The 21,902-nt window shown below is 32.2% G+C and overlaps 1 long non-coding RNA gene across 3 annotated transcripts in view; it reads left to right on the top strand.

Moving 5' to 3' along the window:
• The first annotated feature begins 4,960 nt into the window (after window positions 1-4,960).
• The window catches only part of LOC143238715 (uncharacterized), a 38,370-nt gene continuing 21,428 nt past the window's right edge, over window positions 4,961-21,902 (top strand). Inside the window, exons 1-4 of one of the 3 annotated variants that reach the window (XR_013020726.1) lie at window positions 4,986-5,237; window positions 8,072-8,250; window positions 13,978-14,071; window positions 14,659-16,699. This is a non-coding gene — a long non-coding RNA (uncharacterized LOC143238715). Of the gene's footprint in view, window positions 5,238-8,071; window positions 8,251-13,977; window positions 14,072-14,658; window positions 16,700-21,902 lie in introns of those variants that run through there. The other 2 variants (XR_013020728.1, XR_013020727.1) reach the window with 2 other exon arrangements.

Genomic DNA, 21,902 nt, shown 5'->3' with positions numbered 1-21,902 from the left:
TTTAAAATATAAATATTCTTTGCAAGTCTAACACTGATCTGGAATTAGTACTTAAAGAAACCATCACATCAAACAACATTAACCAAACCCGAATATCATGTAGTGTTCATTAAAATACCACACTTTGAAATATGTACAGCATATTTTATTGTCAGTAATTTAGTTTCTATGTATTTTAGTTTTGTTTAAATTATCATTATTTCATCAACATATTTTATTTAGTTAGTTAGAAATTATGTATTTTTTATTTTGCTTTGAATACTGAAGATGTAATACGTAAAATATTGAAAATTTTATCTTCGTCTCCTTGTGTTATATCAAAGTATTTCATCTTCAATATAGTTATACTATCAATAGTCAAATATCATTCTCCTTCTATACACTGATTGCTAATGTCTTGATATGACCATATGTAAATGTACTGTTGCCTGTATGCTGTTACTCTGAAAAATTAAAGTTAAAACAGAAATTCTTCAAATGTGCTTTCTTTCAGAATACAAACTTCAACACATCATTCCAAAGTTTCTCCATTTTAATGAACGAAACCAAACTAATAAAATCATAACAAAGGAACACCTTTATACCTATATTAAAAATAATACAATAAATAATATACAATTATATATTCAAACATCTAACACCGCCCTCTACATTCCGACACTCTGTTACACAACCCTTTTCAAACATCTGGTCAGCTTCCGATCTTTCTTTCTTTGTGAACCTGACGATGACCAAAGAAGGTAGAATAGTTAACCCAAACGAGGCGTTTTTACATATATATTTTTCTCTACAAGTGAAGTTCTCAACATTACTGATTAATAAACTTATATCATTATTAACACTGTGTAATAAACAGATGTAATAACCAAGTGGAACAAAGACAAACTCATCGACGTGAATATGACCAAACCTTGAGGCTAAGTTCACTGAATAACAGCATTCAATTCTAGTTTCATACCAGTAAACAGATTGTTAACCTATATAATTATAACATAAATATTCAGTATAAATTAGTCCTAACTAAAATTGTTATTTTAACTAAAATAACTACTTAACAAAATTTTCCCTATTCTTGTAAACTCTACAACATTATCAATGCCCCTTAATTCTGTGCCACCCAACGTGAGAAAATGTTCCAGACACAGCTGAGAGAACTAAGAAATATCGTAAACATTTTAGTAATGATGATACGACACCGGGTGAACCATCACAGTAAATTAAGTTGTTGTTAGTAATGATGATACGACACCATGAGAAGCATCACATAATATTAAATGGTACTTAGTAATACGACACCAGGTGAATCATCACAGTACATTATATTGTTCTTAGTAATGATGATACGACACCAGGTAAACAATAACAGTATATTAAGTTGTTAGAAATGATGGTACAATACCGGGTGAACCATCACAGCATAATAAGTTGATGTCAGTAATGATGATACGACACCGGGTGAACCACAAAAGTATATTAAGTTGTTGTTAGTAATAATGATACAACACCGGGTGAACCATCACATTGTATTAAGTTTTTGTTAGTAATGATGATACGATCCAAGGTGAACAATCACAGTATATTAAGTTGTTGTCAGTAATGATGATACAACACCAGGTGAACCATCACAGTGTATTAAGTTGTTGTTCGTAATGATGATACGACACCACGTGAACTATCACAGTGTATTAAGTTGTTGTTATTAATGATGATACGAAACCAGGTGAACCACCACACTATATTAAGTTGTTTTTAGTAATGATGATACGACAACAGGTGAACCATCACACTATATTAAGTTGATAGTAATGATGATACGACACCACGTGAACCATTACAGATATTAACTTGTTGTTAGTAATTATGATATGACACCGGGTGAACCATCACAGTATATTAAGTTGTTGTTAGTAATGATGACACGACACCAGGTGAACCATCACAGTATATTAAATAGTTCTTAGTAATGATGATACGACACCGTGAGAACCATCACATAATATTAAATGGTACTTAGTAATACGACACCAGGTGAATCATCACAGTACATTATATTGTTCTTAGTAATGATGATACGACACGAGGTAAACCATCACAGTATATTAAGTTGTTGTTAGTAATGATGATACGACACCGGGTGAACCATCACACTATAATAAGTTGTTGTCAGTAATAATGATACGACACCAGATAAACAACCACAGTATATTAAGTTGATGTCAGTAATGATGATACGACACCGGGTGAACCATAACAGTATATTAAGTTGTTGTTACTAATAATGATACAACACTGGGTGAACCATCACAGTGTATTACATTGTTCTTAGTAATGATGATACGACACCAGGTGAATCATCACAGTACATTATATTGTTCTTAGTAATGATGATACGACACCAGGTAAACTATAACAGTATATTAAGTTGTTGTTAGAAATGATGGTACAACACCGGGTGAACAATCACAGTATATTAAGTTGTTGATAGTAATGATGATACGACACTGGGAGAACCATCACAGTGTATTAAGTTGTTGTTATTAATGATGATACGACACCGGGTGAACCATCACTATATTAATTTGTTGTTAGTAATGATGATACGACACTGGGAGAACCATCACAGTGTATTAAGTTGTTGTTATTAATGATGATACGACACCGGGTGAACTATCACAGTATATTAAGTTGTTTTTAGTACTGATGATACGACACTGGTTGAACCCTACAGTATATTAAGTTGTTGTTAGTCATGATGATACGACACCGGTTGAACCATCACAGTATATTAAGTTGTTGTTAGTAATGATCATACGACAAAGTGTGAACCATCACAGTATATTAAGTTGTTGTTATTAATGATGATACGACACCGGGAGAACCATAACAGTATATTAAGTTGTTGTTAGTAATAATGATACGACACCAGGTGAACCATCACAGTATACTAAGTTGATGTCAGTAATGATGATAAGACACCGGGTGAACCATCACAGTATATTAAGTTCTTGTTAGTAATGATGATACGACACCGGGTGAACCATCAGAGTATATTAAGTTGTTTTTAGTAATCATGATACGACACCGGGTGGACCATAACAGTATATTAAGTTGTTGCTAGTTATGATGATACCACAACGGGTGAACCATCATAGCATATTAAGTTGTTATTAGTAATGATGGTACGACACCAGGTGAACTATCACAGTGTAATGATGATACGACCACCACACTATTTTAAATTATTGTTAGCATTGATGATACTACACCGGGTGATCCATCACAGTATATTAAATAGTTCTTAGTAATGATTATACCACAACGGGTGAACCATTACAGTATATTAAGTTCTTGTTAGTAATGATGATACGAAACCGGGAGAACCATCACAGTATACTAAGTTGTTGTTAGTAATGATGATACGACATCAAGTGAACCATCACAGTATATTAAATAGTTCTTAGTAATGATGATACCACAACGTGTGAACCATCACAGTATATTAAGTTGTTGATAGTAATGATGATACGACACCGGGTGAACCATTACAGTGTTTTAAGTTTTTGTTAGTAATGATGATACAACACCAGGTGAACCATCACATTGTATTAAGTTGTTGTTAGAAATGATGGTTCGACACCGGGTAAACCAACATAGTATATTAAATTGTTGTTTCTAAAGATGGTACGACACCGGGTGAACCATCACAATATATTAAGTTGCTGTTAGTAATGATGATACGAAACCGGGTGAACCATCACAGTGTATTAAGTTGTTGTTAGTAATGATGATATTACACCGGGTGAATCATCACAGTATATTAAATTGTTGTTTCTAAAGATGGTACGACACCGGGTGAACCATCACAATATATTAAGTTGTTGTTAGTAATGATGATACGAAACCGGGTGAACCATTACAGTATATTAAGTTGTTCTTAGTAATGATGGTACGACACCAGGTGAACCATCACTGTATATTAAGTTGTTGTTAGTAATGATGATACCACACAAAGTGAACCATCACAGTATATTAAGTTTTTGTTACTAATGATGATACGACACCGGGTGAACCATCACAGTATGTTAAGTTGTTGTTATTTATGATGATACGACACCGGGTGAACCAACATAGTATATCAAGTTTTTGTTAGTAATGATGATACAACACCAGGTGAACCATCACATTGTATTAAGTTTTTGTTAGTAATGATGATACGATACAAGGTGCACAATCACAGTATATTAAGTTGTTGTTAGTAATGATAATACGACACCGGGTGAACCATCACAGTATATTATGTTGTCGTTAGTAATGATGATACGACACCATGTGAACCATTACAGTATATTAAGTTGTTGTTCGTAATGATGATACGACACCGGGTGAACCATCATAGTATATTAAGTTGTTGTTCTGGATTATATAATTATTATTATAAAACTTTGCTGAAATCAGGAACTAAAAGTAAAGTTAATTAATAATAGAACAACATAGTACAGGCTATGTGTTAACAACAGTAGCATGACATATTGTTAATGTATATTATTGGTAAATCCAATATATAGAATTACGTCATTGATAGGCGTTTATATCTGTATCTATCTACTTAAACAATAAATACAGTATGGCATATCCATCAAATGCCACTACAAACAAAAATCTATTTTTAAAGTCCCACTTTTGGTATTCTAGATTCAGACAATTATGAAAATAAATACGATACTCATAACATTCCTTTGTTTATCATATGTAGAATGTTAAGTACTCTCCTTGTGACAAGATCCCAGCTTTCACCAGGACAAAACCTGAAGGTTTGATTGTATCTTTATTGATGTAATTTATAGTTTTAAGAAACGGAGTTTGAAAAGAAAAATCGTATTTTGTCAATAAACAGTAGCACATTTAACAGACAGAAAATGACCGTTTCTATCAACACGGTCCCAACACTTTTCTCATGCTGCACTTGCCGTAAAAAGAATCTTTTTTTTTTCTTAGAAAACGTTTACTTTTTCTAAAATTTCCAGCACGGCGCTATCTAAAACAGCGTAATATTTGCTAACCCTCTCACAGGTTGTAGAGTAACTTTAATGTCACTTGCTAATTGTCTAACTTTTGTTTCTCATTCAAGAATTTAATTCAGAGTTATATAATGTCTATATGTGAATATACATTTAAATTATTTAGACAAAACTTTATACCTGCAAACTGTACTGGTCGAAATACCCATGAAATGCAAGGTACGTTTGAATGCAAAATTGTTCATTTTCTTCGTACAGTTCGGTTCCAATCTTAATATGTTGTTCCCTTAGTTACTATACACAAATATTCAATAATATTATGGTTCCATTTTATTGTTGCCCTTCTCAGTTTGTACTGGTTAGAAATGAAGTAATAGTTGTCAATCAATTGTTATAAATATATGACGTACGCGAAAGAGAAGGAAAATGAAGACAAATATAAAACAGATAAGTGAGGGATAGCAGTTGGAAAAGACAATGTTCAAAGTTGAGTTAAAAAAAAAATTCTCCTTTAAACTTGTTTAACAAATTGTACCTAGAGTATGAATTACGTGTATAACAGTTTGTTGGTGTATTTCTCAGAGCAAAAAGTTTGAGATGTGACAAGTCATACATGTCGTCTGTAGATTTACATATGTGTGTGGTTATATATATATATATATGTATTTATGCATTATACAGTCGTATTATGTGAAATAAAAAATGGAAAGAACCACACAATGTTCTATGATTAGATTAAAGTACACAAATAGATGCTACAAAGAAACAAACATTTAAAGTTGAAAGGTATACACAAGTTACTTCCAATGATAAAAACAAATTGTAATATTTTGTGATACTTTACAGTAGGTGTGTCAAAATGATTTTAGTTTTCTGTGTTTGATGTTCCATGTTTGTATTTATGACTCTCAACAACAGCACCATTTTAAACATGTTCTGTCCCATGGTTTGTCCATAATGTTAGACATTGTTTTTAGTGATATTGACACTGTCTACCTTAATAATGTTTTTAGTTTTTTTTAAAGGCCATTAATCTTTTCAATGCCATTTAAGTTTATTTAATATGTAAATTACACATTTTTAATGTGGCTTCCTTTTAAAAATCACAGTTCATCTAGTTTGATTTGAAATTAGAAACTGGCTGTAACATTAAATAACTCAAAACCACGACTGGAAAGGCCAACTTCAGGTGACTGACGGTGGTTTTTGTACTTACCTGTTAGTCTTCCTGGCGAGTTATGATAATTACAGTTAAGCTACAGAAAGTCCTTTACAACTTGTGTTACAGTAGTTTTTCTCTTAATGTTGTAGACTAGATGTAAACATTGGTTTTATGATATTTATCTGTTATTTTAACTTTGTTTTGTTTTACCTTAATTTCCTTATATGAATTTTACTAAATTTACTTTAACATTTTACTGGATGTTTGGCACAGATAGCATCGCTGTTTTGTGCTATAAAACATTAACTCAACCAACTGATCTCTCACAAATACTGACAAAACTCCCTTGCTACTTCTGATAGATTGTCTGTATCAACAAACATATTACCACTGTGGATATTTTCTTGTGTAATATTTCTTTTCTTTGGTATGGTACTTTCAAAAGTATACAAATGTCCAGATTTTATTTTATAAACACCATGCACCATGGAATTATGCTTAGATGTTAGCCTCAAAACCAGTACTTGTACTATGAGTATCATCAGCCTGTGACTACCAAGTGATTTTCTTGTACTGTTACACAGCTAATTAGTCTTGTCTTCAGTCAACTGCTTGTTTCTTGTGAATCTGTTGCCATGAAAGTTCCTGGTCTCTGATCAGTGAAGACCATGTTTTTTGTCCATCTTAAAATATTCATGAATTTCTATGGTAATAAACATTTTTGTTAGACTACATCAATTAGTAAAAGTACTTTCATTGTTTAACACATAGAGTTTAACACTCATGATTGACTCATCAATGAAAGGTTATTGGTACAGTCCATTCAAAGGAAGTAGTAAGTAGAAAATCTGTATTTTTATAATAAGGATGAATTACAGACAAAATGGGTAAAAGTATTACCAAAAAATAATAAAAACAATTGTGGATCACACTGCCATGAAAATGGAATGTAAATAGGGCATTTAAATAGAAAATCTTTTAGTTTTCATAATTTTTAAGGGTTTGCAGTATTTGAGACTTTTTGATCAGACATTGAAAATATATTTGTATGCAGTGGACAGACATCCATATTCACAAATAATGTTATCCTACTGGTAAAATGTGTGAAAATTTGATGAAATATATAGAGTTGACATTTCAAGTCATAGTCTTAATCTGATAACATTTGAATTCATGTTTGGAAACTTGTTTACCAAGCTTCTTTGTAAACAAACTTCTCAATCTTTGTGTACAGTAACAGAGATATGATATTAGTTTGGTGAATAAGTATGTCTTGTATAGAGCTTTCTATAGCTCACTGTGATAGAAAACTGGCTCAGCTGAGTGCAAACCTGACAGCTGTCTTGTTTTTTTTCAAATTACATTATTGTATGGTTTATAGTGTTGTTATCTTTAATAAACAGTAACAAAATAAAAATCAAACTTCTTCAAAGTCTCTGTTTGTATGTAATTATTATTAAAGTATTGTATAAGAAAGATTTAACACCAAACTAAAAACACTGAGTAACAGTATTTGCTCGTGAACAAATTCTATGTTGTGTCTTTTTGTGTAAGTATTAAAATTCATGTATGGATTAAAGGTAAAAAAAATAGTAGTTATATTTTAGTGTCTTTATTGTTTCTTTCAGGTAAATAAAAAGTATTATATTTTCTTCAGAAAACAAGATAGAAAAATAACACTTTCCATTTAATATATATTAATTAGAGCATAACCTACTATTTTATAAATTTGATCTACATCTACATATTCAGAGTAAATGAAAGGATTATTGGGATATAATTTTTGAGATACAAAATATTTGAAAATGCAGAATAACTTTTTATAAACAAGTACTTGTGTTGAGCTGTACCTCGTGTTTAAATGTTCTAATGCTGTGTTTTTATCACCCAGATAAATCATGATTCCAGCCTGTCTAAATGTTCAAGTTGAATTATACACTCCTTTCTTACATGTGGTAAAACAGAATTTTGCTTTGGTGTTGTGCCACAAACATAAACAAGCTTCAACATGCTGTGTGTGTGAATATCTGACAAGATTCCATGATTTTGAACATATGTTAGGACACTCTTGTAAGTAGAATGTAAATTAATTTCTATAGTTTTTAGTATCTGCATAGATTCATGTAAGTTTAAAAGGTTTAAACATTTGAAGTGACTTGACATTCAGTTTGTTGAAAAATTTTCTGTACCATTCAGCAGTTTAATTTAACCAGCATTTATTTATTACAATGTTAAGGTAAGAAAACAACCAACATTAGCCAAAATGAATAGTGATATATATAAATAGACCAAAATTTCCATGTTAGTCACATACCACACTCTGAGTTATTTATAGAATCTTGGAAATTACCTTTATTAATAATTAAGTAATGCAGGTGAAAGTAATTTGCTTGTGCTTATATTATCTAAGTTTATAATAAGGCTTAATAGGAACTGAGATTGTCTTTCTATATGTATATTTTAATTTATAATACATTTTCATATTCCTGTCTTTTTAATAATAAGTGAATGTTGTTTTTGATTTTTTTATCTTCAGTTTAACATGTGTGAAGAATAGATGTAGATTACTTAATACAGAGAAAAGAGATGGAATTTAGAAATATTCATAATACCTTGAATAGTTATACAGTTTAAAGTAACATTTAGGGTAGCTTAAAGCTGTGAAATAGGTTATAAAGTAAATTATCAAAATAGTTTATTAAAAACAAAATAAGCACAACAAGGTGCCATTTGTTCCTACAAGGCTGTCCTTAAATATCCTTATCTGAGAAAGTGGAGATTTTATTCAGAAAGAACACATTGATCTCTCTCTTATGTTCTCTTTAAGTGCTGACCTCCACTAGTGTTAACAGTAACTCATTTCATAAACCAATCACACAATTATAAAAATAAGTCTTGCTGGTATCTTGACATTGTTTTTTAAATTTTAATGTTATGCCCTCTTGTCCTATTGTGTTCACATTATAGCAAAGAAATTAAAAGCCTTTATCCTACTAATCCCTTGAATAATTTTACATACTTCAATAAACTAACAGTGTATTTGGCACATAATAGTAGAATTAACATGTTAACTAGTGGTTTAGGCATGGGAACTCAATTTGTAATACACAGGTTGCAGGTTTGAATCCCTGTTACCAAACACGCTGATCCTTTATTTGCTTCAGGAACAAGATATCTGTATGTAATCTTTCTTGGCTAATACAAAATATCTGAACATGTATAATTAAAAAACAAAAGATGGGATATAAACATTGTTTAATGAAATTTAGTCAACTTATTCTAACTTTGGTAGTGAGGAAAGTTGTAGAATACTAGTAAATAAAAGGCTGTTGCTGATGGAATTTTGACGAGCCATAGTTTTAGCTTAGTTTGTTGTATACATAGATCAAACTAAAAGAAACTTAAAATTTAGAATGAATAAACGTAAGTAAAATGTTGATAAAAAAAAGGTAATTCCTACATTATGTGAACATCCATATTATATCAGTTTTATCATTCATTGGAAAAGAACTGTTATTTTTGATCAACTGAATAAAATAACAGCTGGAAATATCAGATAATTTACGAAAGAACTGAAAGTGAAACTTATTATAAATAAAGATAGAGGGTTGGCAAGTCAACCGGTATGTGAATGGTATATTTTTCTGAAAGTTCAGTGTATAAATTAAGTACTCACATGATCAGTGGCTTTTTACACATTTATGGTTTACATGTAGAGTACCTGGTTTGAGACTATATAAACTTTCATAGAAACATTGATCACTTGAGTGCCTTATTTAAACTGTATCTTTGTTGTTTGTGGAGCATTCTATGGTTTAGTCAGGTTGTTTGCTCAATTCATTCATTCTTTTTGGCTCAGTCTTCATCCTTTTATGTAGGACCAGCCTTTTCTATTTCCATTTTCACAGAGTCTTCCTCACACACCCAATTCCTCTTCAGAGAAGTTTATCTGGTGTGGGTGGGTTTATCAAAGTGGAGAAGTCTGCTATCCACCCCACTCAATTTCTCCTTTATTCGAGGTGTTTGATTTATAATTTACATATTAGTTGAGCCCAACCTCCTCCTCTTTGTCTACAATCAATGGAGGTTTTAGTTCATTTGGCACTATCAACATTTTTTCTCCTTGCTCTGGACATTTTGTTTCTTCCAGGGACTTGGGCATCACTGGAGGCTCTTATCTGTCTGGATTATGCCTGAATGCTTTCTTTCCGGTGGGCATTACAAGTTCATTGGCACCTCATCACCTACCCTTTGGATTTTCAGATATTCCTTTATCTTTCCTTCAGTTCAACTTTCTTTGGTGGTTAGAAAGGAAAAACATAACAGTGAAGGTACCTATACTTTTGTCTGGATGGCCATGTCTTCAAAGATGTGTCATTATCAGGGTGGAGTGCATACTACATTGAACAGGAGTTCTTGGGCCATTGGTCTTGAGAGGAGTTAGATCTTCATATTAACCTCTTGATACTTCTTGCTGTTTATCAGGCAGTGGTTCATTTTATTTGTAATCTCTGGGAATGACAGTTATGAAGTATTCCATCAACTCATTTGTTGTCTTACACCGGCCCCTTGATGTGGACTCCTGTACGTGGTGAGGGGACCTCCCAGACAAGGTTCTGTTCTTTCAGTTTAACTCCTCTAGGATCTAATCATTCTACCCACCTGTTTGCTCTGCTTTGTGACCCATGAAGGGGAGGAGAGGATCCTGGTGGTTGAGGGGTCAAACCCTAACACACCTCTTTGGCCGTGAATTCCTGTAGACGGGCAGCCTTGGGATGGTCCCCTTAGGTCAGTCGGCCAGTCCACTTGAGTTATTGTTGAGAGGGATTTGAAGAACATCCCCAAGTCAGAAATTCTCGCTGGTTTCTCTACTCAAGGAGTTTCTGCAGTGAGGCGTATCTCTACTTGCAAAGATAGAATTCTGATGCTGACCAGTGTCCTCATTCTGACATTTACATCACTACATCCACCTGCCACAATCAAGGCAGGTTATCTTAATTGCAGGGTATAGCCATACATTCCAAAACCTCTCAGATGTTTCCAGTGTCAGAATTTTGGTCACTCTAAGATGTCATGTCATGGTTCATTGAACTGTGCTCATTGAGGTGTCAAGGATCATGATGCCTACGAGTGTGAAATGGACCCTCATTGCATCAATTGCAGTGACTCTCACCCATCCTACTTTCATTCTTGCCCAAAATCGTTGGAAGAAAAAGAGGTGCAGCATTTGAAAATGATTCAAAACATTACTTACCCTGAGACTTGAAAGTTGCTGTCCACCACTTTATCTCGGACATATGCTGCTGCATTTCATTCCACTACTAAAGTAGACAGATCTCTCTGTGCCTCCAAAACAATCTTTCTCAAACCAAATGAAAAGGATTTTGACCTGCATTGTTAAAAAAGTTGATGAATTAACTTAGCATTCATCTCTGTCCCAAACATACATTCCAGCAAATCCCAAATCTACTTCCTCGGGTTCTGGGTATGGGCACATCTTTGGGTGCATCTTCTTCTCCCACCACATGATGCAAAAGGATCATTTGTTCATGTTCTCAGTCGCTGGAATCCTCTTTCAAGAGCAAAAACCTGCCCAATCGACCCAGGGTAGGATCCATGGAGGTTGACAGACCTCCCTCAAATTAAGACAGTAATGAAAAAAGACATGGTTGTAAACAGAAGGGCTCTCCACCCAATTCAACTACACATAAATAAAAATGGCCACCTTGATACAATGGAACTGTCAAAGTTAATCTGGATGACATCAAAACACTGATTGCTTCCTACCATCCTGTATATCTTTCCTTACAGGAAACATTTCTGAAACCTGCTGTTGCAGTCACCTTTCTGCAGTTTTCTTTGTACAGAAATGACAGACTATGTGATGGATGAGCACATGGAGGGGAGGCACTGTTGGTTGATCAGAATGTGCCCACCCTGTCTTTGCCACTCGACACACCCCTGGAAGCCATAGCCATCTGTGTTTCCTTTGGTCTTACTTTCACTGTTTGTTCTCTCTACCTGTTGCCTTGAGAGAACTACGATCAATCAGACCTTGATGCTCTCATTGAACAGTTGCCATCTTCCTTTTTAATCCTGAGAAAGTGCTGATATTGATGTCCACAACTTTTTTTTCAATAGTGGTTCTTATACTTAATTTCATGCATGTAGTCAGTCCTTTACTGCTACTGATCTCTGAATTTGCTCCCCTTTACTATTCTCCCACTTTTCATGGAGAGTTGACAATAGTCCATGAGGCAGTGATCATTTTCCTATAATTTAGAGAGAGACTGGCCGTGGTCAATGTCGCCCATCCCGCATGCCACAGTGGAAGCTGTATCAAGCAAACTGGCCCTCTTTCATTGCTCTCGGAGAACTTGATCCTGCTATTGTCTGTATGTCATCAATAGATTCTCAAAGACAGCACTATTTTCAACATGTTCTGTCCCAAGGTTTGTCCATAATGTCAGACAGTGTTATTGGTGATGGTTCTAAAAATACAGTGGGAATGGATTTATCATCTTGATTTTAGCACAGTTGTTGCAACTAGAATTATCTTCAGTAATAAAAGTGTAAGAAATTGTTTGTAGTATGACACTGTACAAAGTTCAGATTAATCCAATAAGCTTGATAGTGATTTCAATGTTAGTTATTCTCCCAGGGTGATCATCAGAATTTAGAGGTACAGGTGTACAAATTGTGTAAGTTGTTATGAACATATGTATGAATATATGCTACAAGTTTTGAATTTTCCACTTATTTAAATTGTTTTACTGCAATGAATCTTGCATGCAAATCATCATGTGACAACCTTCCACCAATAAGAGTGTCAAAAACCTCTCCTGACACAAGTGACTCCCTCTATTGTGTTATAATGTTTAGTTTCTGTTCTCTTTAAGTGTTTTATTTTTAATATTTTTAATATCTTTGTATTAATTTCTCATAACAGGTTTACTACTTGGAGTACAACATGCTGAGTTATTTCTAAAAGGAACAACTTCTACCTAGTTACTAAACTTACAACTTCATTACAAAAACGTTTTCTTTCATTCTGACAGCACAGTTGTTTGTTTGGTTATTAACTTTTCATTATGAATTCTACGTTACTACTTTGGACGTGATATGTTCTATTAGCATGTTTACATTAGCTTCAGGGCTTTATATTGTCAGTCGTCAACATTATTTTAACTGAACTTTTCATGTTCTTAATTATAGGAATATGTTTTAAAGTCATTTTAAATACTTTATTGTGAGAGAGAAAAATGTAATGTAGATTGTATGGTCAGTAGTATGTACTTAATGGGCATTCTCTACTCAATCATATGAAATTAAATGTAGTCATGTTGTTTCAGATTCAGTCAGTAAATCAAACCACCCCACCCACTCCCCACAAAAATTATATTTACCAAAGAGTTTTGCCTAATTCAAAGACATTTTCTGGTTACTGAAGGTGGATGAGTTATGACATTTATGAAAAATGTTATACCCTAATGCAGAAAATGCTAAATCACATGTTTATTGCAAATTTAAACACTTTTTTATTTATATCAATAAAGATGTATTATTTGAGATAAAATTGTAGAAAAACTTGCCAACATTATGGTTAAGAATGTAACTGAAATGTGTCTGAGGTAATTAACCACCTTAATACAAAAGTATCCAATACAAATAATTAGTAGTAAACTGTATTTTAACAAAAAGATTAATTATGGGACATTGAAAAACAAACTACATATTATGTATTATAAACATTCTCCCTGATTTCCACTTTGATTTATGAAAAGTTTTTTTTTGCAGCATCCAATCAAGAGCAGTTTTCCTGATGATGTCACTGGTGGTGTTTTTATCAAAAGTGAAAAGAAAATTAGGCTTACTAGAAGTTTCCAAAATGGTAAGTGTATCCAAAGAATTTTTAAAGAATGCACTTCAAACTAAAACATTTAGGCTATTGATTATGATCCATATACATATTCCATTATCACTTAAATTATACTCTATTAAGCCTGTATATGGGCTTGGTCATTCTGACCAGTTCTGTAATCTCCATGTAACCATGAAACTGTAATGTTCTAAATATACTAAGTCTATCATCATGAGTTTGGGCAAATTTTTATGTAAACATTACAAGCCTTTTGTAAACAAAAATTATATTTTAAGTAAATTGTTTTTACAAAACATTTATCTGTTAATGTATTAATTTTGTGTCGAGAAATTCTGAATAAAGGGTGGTTTTTCATGCAAAGAACAAAATTACTTGTATTCACCTTATGGTTTTTATATAACTTGTAATACCTTCTAATATCAATTTTTTATTTTTCATGGAACTTTAAACTTTCTTGTTTTCTCTATCATAACACCAACTGTAGTGAAAAAAAGTAAAAAAAATATATTGAAAACACAAAATAACATTTTTATTTTCCCCTTCCTATTAAGATGCAAGACAAATAAATAATTTTGAAAACTTCCCACTTTTTACAGACTGAGGAAACCATGTGGAGGGAAGTATTCTGATATTTCAAATGATTATTCACATGTTAGTAGGTGTACATAAGTAGGTATTTACAAAAATGAAGATTTCGGCAGTTCCTATTATGTTTGATTTGTTAAATTTAGTTATAACTCTGCAAGGAGAAAAGATAGGAAGTTCTTAATTTGCACTCTAGCTTTTCAGTATTGGCAATTTGAGTTTTTGATTCATAAGAAACTATAATTGCTATATTTGAACATTGCAAACACCTAATATCTACCAAAGCTGCAATCAACATACCAGGTGACACACAAAATTTGATATTCAAGAACTTTGTTGTAAAACGTATCTTAAAATTAAGAAATTAATTAATGTGTAATTTTAAAATTTGACATATAATCTGCAATGTAACACCAAACTTACTGAAGTACATTTATAAAACTAGGTCACTAAAAGTTTGAATGCGAGTCTACAAAGATATTGAAATCCCCTGACCATAGGAAGACCTGTAGTGAGACGGTTATTTAATTTAAACAGCAACAAAGTCCATCAGATCAATCTCATAACCATTTTTACTTGTTACAGTTTATATACTACTAACTTGTAATATATTAAGTGTATCTTCACAAAATTCAGTAGACTTTATTAAATGTTACACGGTTTTTGCACAAGAAAAATCCAGGTTTTTTAATACTTTAACCTACCAGGTTGAAAGGCTCACTTTTTACAGCCCTTACATTACTGGAGTCAACCACATGATCTTTATTTAACTGAGCAATACTTGTGGTCACATTAATGTCCAATGTTGACTTACTTTATCATTCTAAAATTGAAAATTACTTTATTCAAATTACGAATCAGCCAATATTTAACAGTAAGTACTCTACTATATTCCTGTGAAAAGTAAACATTTAGGACAGGAGCAGTTTCATTTTATAAATAGGGTGAGTAGTAAATTTGAGAATAATAAGTAGCTAATATGCAAAGTTTTTTTATTTTTGTGGCAGTACTCATTGAAGAAGCAATTTACTTTGACAAAATGTACTTCAGTTTTGATTGCTGAAAAAGATGTAAATATATCATATGTTTTGTTGAGATGATTCTAAAATGTTAAAAAAATTGTGATAATAGGTTAATAAGCATAAGGGTTGTTACATTTAATAAGTTTAGTTTTTCTTGCATTATGATCTTTAATATCTTTGAAACACCATTATGAAACGGTATATATACGTTATGATGATATTTATATTTGTTCCAGATTTGAACTTTAATTTTTATGTTTTAGTACATTATTTTAAAACCTCAACTTTTTATCATCCATAAAATTCAAATGTTTGCCTATTTTTTGTTTCTTCTAATAATCTGAAGATCTTATTTCTGAGTAAACCTAAACAATAAAGGATTATTTTATGTTGGATTTCATACTTATATATGTACATAAAAAACAGTTTTGTTTTGTTCTTTCTCAAGTTTATTCTTCATTGCAACTGTATATTTGTTTATTGTGCAAAAAAAATTAGGACAGCAGCATGAACTTTGTACATTTACTGAAAACTGCCATGCCTGTTGGGGATCACTATGGCACATTTGAACATCACTGTCCTTTGGGGTGTTCATGCAAACTTCTTCTCATGGGTCATCTTACTCTTTCCTTGGACCCTTTTTCTTTATACCCTTACTGGATAGGTCCTTTGACTCCTCTGTATGTCTTTGTATATGGATGCTCACAAGTTATTTCACATTCCTTTGTATTTGAATCCATGGTGAACTTATTTTCTTGTTTCTTTCCCAAATACCAGTGCAAATGCAGAACTTCTTATAGTTATTGAGCAAAACATTGTCTAACCAGGTTTCAGATTGAGCATATTGATAAAGTAGGTTATTGATCAATGTTATCCGTGTTAAGTAGATTACCTCAAACAGTGCTGGTCATGTGGGAGCTTATATACATGTATTAAAATGAAGCTTATTAGAACAAGTATTTTAGGTATGTTACTTCCTAATCTAATCTACATTTGTGTGTGTATAAATAAATAATGATTACTGACCTTGGATCTTATTTAAGCCCAGATCTCTACTACTGTTAGTAGCAATAAAACAATGCAGGTGTCCTAATGATACTCAGGCCTAAACACAGGTCGTAGCAACACTGTTTGAGATGTGCAAATTGGAGATAGTTTTACAATGCTTTATGTTTAGTGTCATTTCTACAACATAGTGACAATGTTGGATACTTACAACTTCCTGGGAGAAAATTTCAAAAACCAAAAATTCTTTTGAATATGTCTAAGAGACAACTTACAAAAAGAACATTGGAAAAGAAAATCACTAAAGTCCTTAATTATAGAACATATTTAGTTTTACAGATACAGTATAAAATCAAATCCTATTTGCAAATTTCAACTTAAACTAAGACCAAACAACACAATTATTAGTAAAATATTCCCTTCAATGTTTCAGTTACTTTTTAACTTATTATTCAAATTCTAATATCCTTACGTATTTAGAAGTTAATTAAGTTAATGACCATTTTGACCAACTGACCATCATTTTTGCATACAATTTTCACATGACTATATCAACTTTAAAGACACTTTACAACATTCATGTTTTAATATTACCAGGAGATATAAATGAAAGTCTGAAAATGACAAGTTGTCTTAATTATTTTAGTTGTGCAAAAGTAAATAAAAAAGTAGGATTTTGTAAATAATAAAACTGCAAACAAAGAAAACAGCAACATGTTATTTATTATGACTTAAAGAACAGAAAAGTAGCAATTGCATTCCAGATTTAGTTTCTTAAAATTACAAGATTACTGGGAAATTAGAAGTCTCTAGAATCCTTATTTTATAAAGTTATCTAAAACTAAAAGTAAACATTTTTCTTAAAATGAAAATGGTTTCCAATAATACATACCATCCACCAACACTATAGCTAGAATCTCACATTGATAAAAGTGTAGGGGGCAGTGCAGGCATGATCCACACACAAAGCATTTGTACAGAACAGGAATGTACCAAGAGAAAAAATAGTACAAGAGTGTGGAAATTACACCCTACCTCCCAAACAGATATGCTCTTCACTTGGAGCTTTGTTCCTATATCAAAGGCAGAACAGAATATGAGTAATAATCAGGTAGGCCATCCCTGACCAGACAGCCGAGATTCTATGACTCAGGTTGGAATTAAGGGGTTGTAGTACCTATATCCTACGTTGCTGGCTATGGCTATTAGACCACAATATGATATGTGTATATATATATATTTACTGTAACCACAAAATGTTGCATTTGGCACCATCAGAATAACAACAAGAAAGTAAGCAACACTTAAGTGGACAGATTCTCTTCTCCACCTGAACAAGTCCAAAAGGTAACACCTGAGGCTCGGAATGATGGGATCCCATATGCCATACTCAACAAAGGAACAGAACTCATCTGGTTTGGAATTATGAACATTCATTCTCAGTCCCTAACCAAGTGGGTAAGGTGTATTCTACTTAACCCTGGAATTATGTGGAACCTGCACTCAACTAAGGACTTATGATGGAACTACTTTGGTTTCAGAGTTACAATATAGTGAACCAACTTCCATGAATGATAACTGAAACTGGCACTGATCAAAGAGAAGGGTTTTGCACTCCCCAACTAGATAACTGTATGCAAAATATGAACCAAAGTTATGAGTATATACCCAGGAAGGCTGGAGCCACTCTTACTGAAATATGAAAAAAACATCCAGGAACCCTAGAAGGAGGACCCCTCACTTTGCCCTCTTCTCCAAGAGTGGTTGAACACACTCAAAAACTTTGGTTGAAAAGCCTCTTGTCTACCACAGATTCTCAAGCTCTACTCATACAGCCTGGGGTGATAAAAACAGAGCTCTGGAAACTGTGCAGTAGGTGAATCAAGTTCCCTACATTTTATTCAAAGCAAACCAATCACAATTTATTCAACATGAAGAATAGTAAGATTCTCTTCAGTTGTATTCATGAATGTCCATGAGTGTCAATCCATAATATCATCTGGTAGGTGTCTAAATGACCTTACAGGACATCTCATTTTGACAGAACCTGTTGCATACTGGTGGTAGTAATTATAGTTAAAGTAGTTACCAGTATGAAGTTGAAAAGAGAAAGCATACCTGCCTCAGAAGCACTCACCCCAGAATGGTATACCATGGAAAATAAAGGGATCCTGGAAATAAAAGAATATATGACTGAGGAAAATACTCATTTCTGGTAAAAGCCTAGGAGATGTGGTAAACAAATCTACAGGAAGTAGTGGGACACCATCAGAAGAGGAACTGGCCAGATCATGTAAGCAACAAGATAGGAGAGTAACAGAAGTATTCCATATACCGACAAGATGTCTTCAAAGAACCGCTGAACCAGGCAGCTAATGACACTGGAGATTGAGAAATAGCTGCAGTGTCAACAGATGTTAAGTATGTTTTGGAATTATTATGCAGTACTATGAATAAACTGTGTACAAAAAAAACATTTTAAAGAACAGTTTAACAGCTGAACTTTTATATAACAAAAAAACTGACAATGTTATACATACTTCCTCTTGTTGATATCCAAACAATGAATTGTAATGTCCTGGATATCCAACAAACCTGTTGCATCAAAAAATAAATTTTAACATAAAAAGCAGTCTTAACATGTAGCTTAAAGATAAAAATAAAATATAAAAAAGTCAATTCTGTATTGATGAACTATTGACAATTACTTGATTGTACTTTTTCATTTTTATGTTTCAAAATTTCAAAAGTAAAAGCACAAGTTTGCGGGAAATTAAGCACAAAGCTACACAATGGGTTATCTGTGCTCTGCCCACCACCAGTATCAAAATACACAATGGGTTATCTGTGCTCTGCCCACCATCAATATCAAAATACACAATGGGTTATGTGTGCTCTGCCCACCACCAGTATCAAAACCTAGTTTCTAGCAATGTAAGTTTGCAGACAAACTGCTGTGTCATTGGGGGAAGAAGTTCAAGTTTAGGACATTTAGAAAAAATAAAGAATTCTGTGGCATTTCAATAAGTTATTATTAAATTTTCCATGACCATTTGATTCACTGTAAACACAATCAATGGAAAAAATATCTTAGCTTTGTCAAAATAACATGTAAGTTTGTTTTGTTTTCTCATCTAGATATTATGTGCTAACCAATACATTGTTCAGAGGTTAAGAGGTCATCTGAAAATTCATTTCTAGCATCTTCTGTTATGCTGCACTAGACCTTAAGTGCCAATCAGCACAGTTCACCAAGTACATATGTGCCATTTAGGAAACTGTTTCATCAAAACAACTGATTACCATCTTAGGGCTGGGACTAACTTTGACCAAAACTGTAAAGTGTTTGGATAATTATAATTTGTAAAATAAGCATTGTTACACAATATGTCAACTATATAAAAGTAGCCTGTTTTGATCAGCTGATTGAATAACTTGGAAAACAACACAAAATCATTTCACATTCTATTTTACAATCACAATTAAAAGAATAACAACAAATAAACATCTATAAGAAACTAATTTCCACACTACAACAGTCTGAATTACCCACTGCTACATAACTACAAAACACTGAGTGTTAAGAATAACATTCAGACTTCAGGAAATGTCACACGATCGTATGCTATAATTATACAACTTGCACTTTCTGAAAGAAGCTTGTCTGCTATTTGAAATTCATAAAAATTCTCTAATTTTTCAAGTTGTATAAAACATTTTTTCTTGACTTTCCACAAATTTCATGACACATACAGAACCTGTACAGACTTTATTTTTTTATTTAAAATGAAAACTTGTTATATTTAGACTGGTACATCAATAAATTATATTATTCAGCTTAGACATTAATATTATCTGGAATATTTATAAATAAAGAGCCCTCATAATGCTAAGTTTATTTATAAAATGAACAAAGAATAATGTGCTTCAATATTTGATTACTTACCTGGAATCAGAATTTGAAAGGAAACACTTTTTTATGGTGTTACAAGTTTTTTTTATTGCTTAAGACATATTTTTCTTGCATATCAATTGTAATAATATCTTTGTATAAAAAAATAAAAACCAACAAAAGTAGAAAAAAATAAACACATAAAGGTAAATACAAGTTTAGCACATTGCATAATTTAAACATCTACACATACATATATTAAAATGTTTCAAAAATCATGTTACACGTGATTTTTAAGCACTTCTACCAACAGTGATAAGTTAGTCTACAAAACAACTTAAAAGATTAAGTTTTTATAACTATGTATTATTAGCTGTCTTTTAGTATCATTTATTTTGAGTACTTTTTCACTGTGGATCTTGTTATACTTTGTAAACTACTACATTTCACATTTTAACAGAAGTTAAATTACTCACCTTCCTTTGAAGAATGTAATATAAAAAACTGATGAATAACAGTTTACAAAGTTCAACATGTACATCTTCAAAGTCAAACTATTTTCATGTTCAGTCTCAGTGTGATGTATTTCTATATACAATATTTCAGAACAGTATTAACTATTTTACAAAAGGTACATCTTCAAAGTCAAACTATTTTCCTGTTCAGTCTGAGTGTGATGTATTTCTATATACAATATTTCAGAACAGTATTAACTATTTTACAAAAGGTACATCTTCAAAGTCAAACTATTTTCCTGTTCAGTCTGAGTGTGATGTATTTCTATATACAATATTTCAGAACAGTATTAACTATTTTACAAAGGTACATCTTCAAAGTCAAACTATTTTCATGTTCAGTCTGAGTGTGATGTATTTCTATATACAATATTTCAGAACAGTATTAACTATTTTACAAAAGGTACATCTTCAAAGTCAAACTATTTTCATGTTCAGTCTGAGTGTGATGTATTTCTATATACAATATTTCAGAACAGTATTAACTATTTTACAAAAGGTACATCTTCAAAGTCAAACTATTTTCATGTTCAGTCTGAGTGTGATGTATTTCTATATACAATATTTCAGAACAGTATTAACTATTTTACAAAGGTACATCTTCAAAGTCAAACTATTTTCATGTTCAGTCTGAGTGTGATGTATTTCTATATACAATATTTCAGAACAGTATTAACTATTTTACAAAGGTACATCTTCAAAGTCAAACTATTTTCATGTTCAGTCTGAGTGTGATGTATTTCTATATACAATATTTCAGAACAGTATTAACTATTTTACAAAGGTACATCTTCAAAGTCAAACTATTTTCATGTTCAGTC

The sequence above is a fragment of the Tachypleus tridentatus genome, chromosome 13 (genome assembly GCF_004210375.1).
Source record: "Tachypleus tridentatus isolate NWPU-2018 chromosome 13, ASM421037v1, whole genome shotgun sequence".
Classification (NCBI taxonomy): Eukaryota; Metazoa; Arthropoda; class Merostomata; order Xiphosura; family Limulidae; genus Tachypleus; species Tachypleus tridentatus.
The sequence above is the reverse complement of the archived record's forward strand: the minus strand, read 5'-3'. Positions and strand labels throughout refer to the sequence as shown.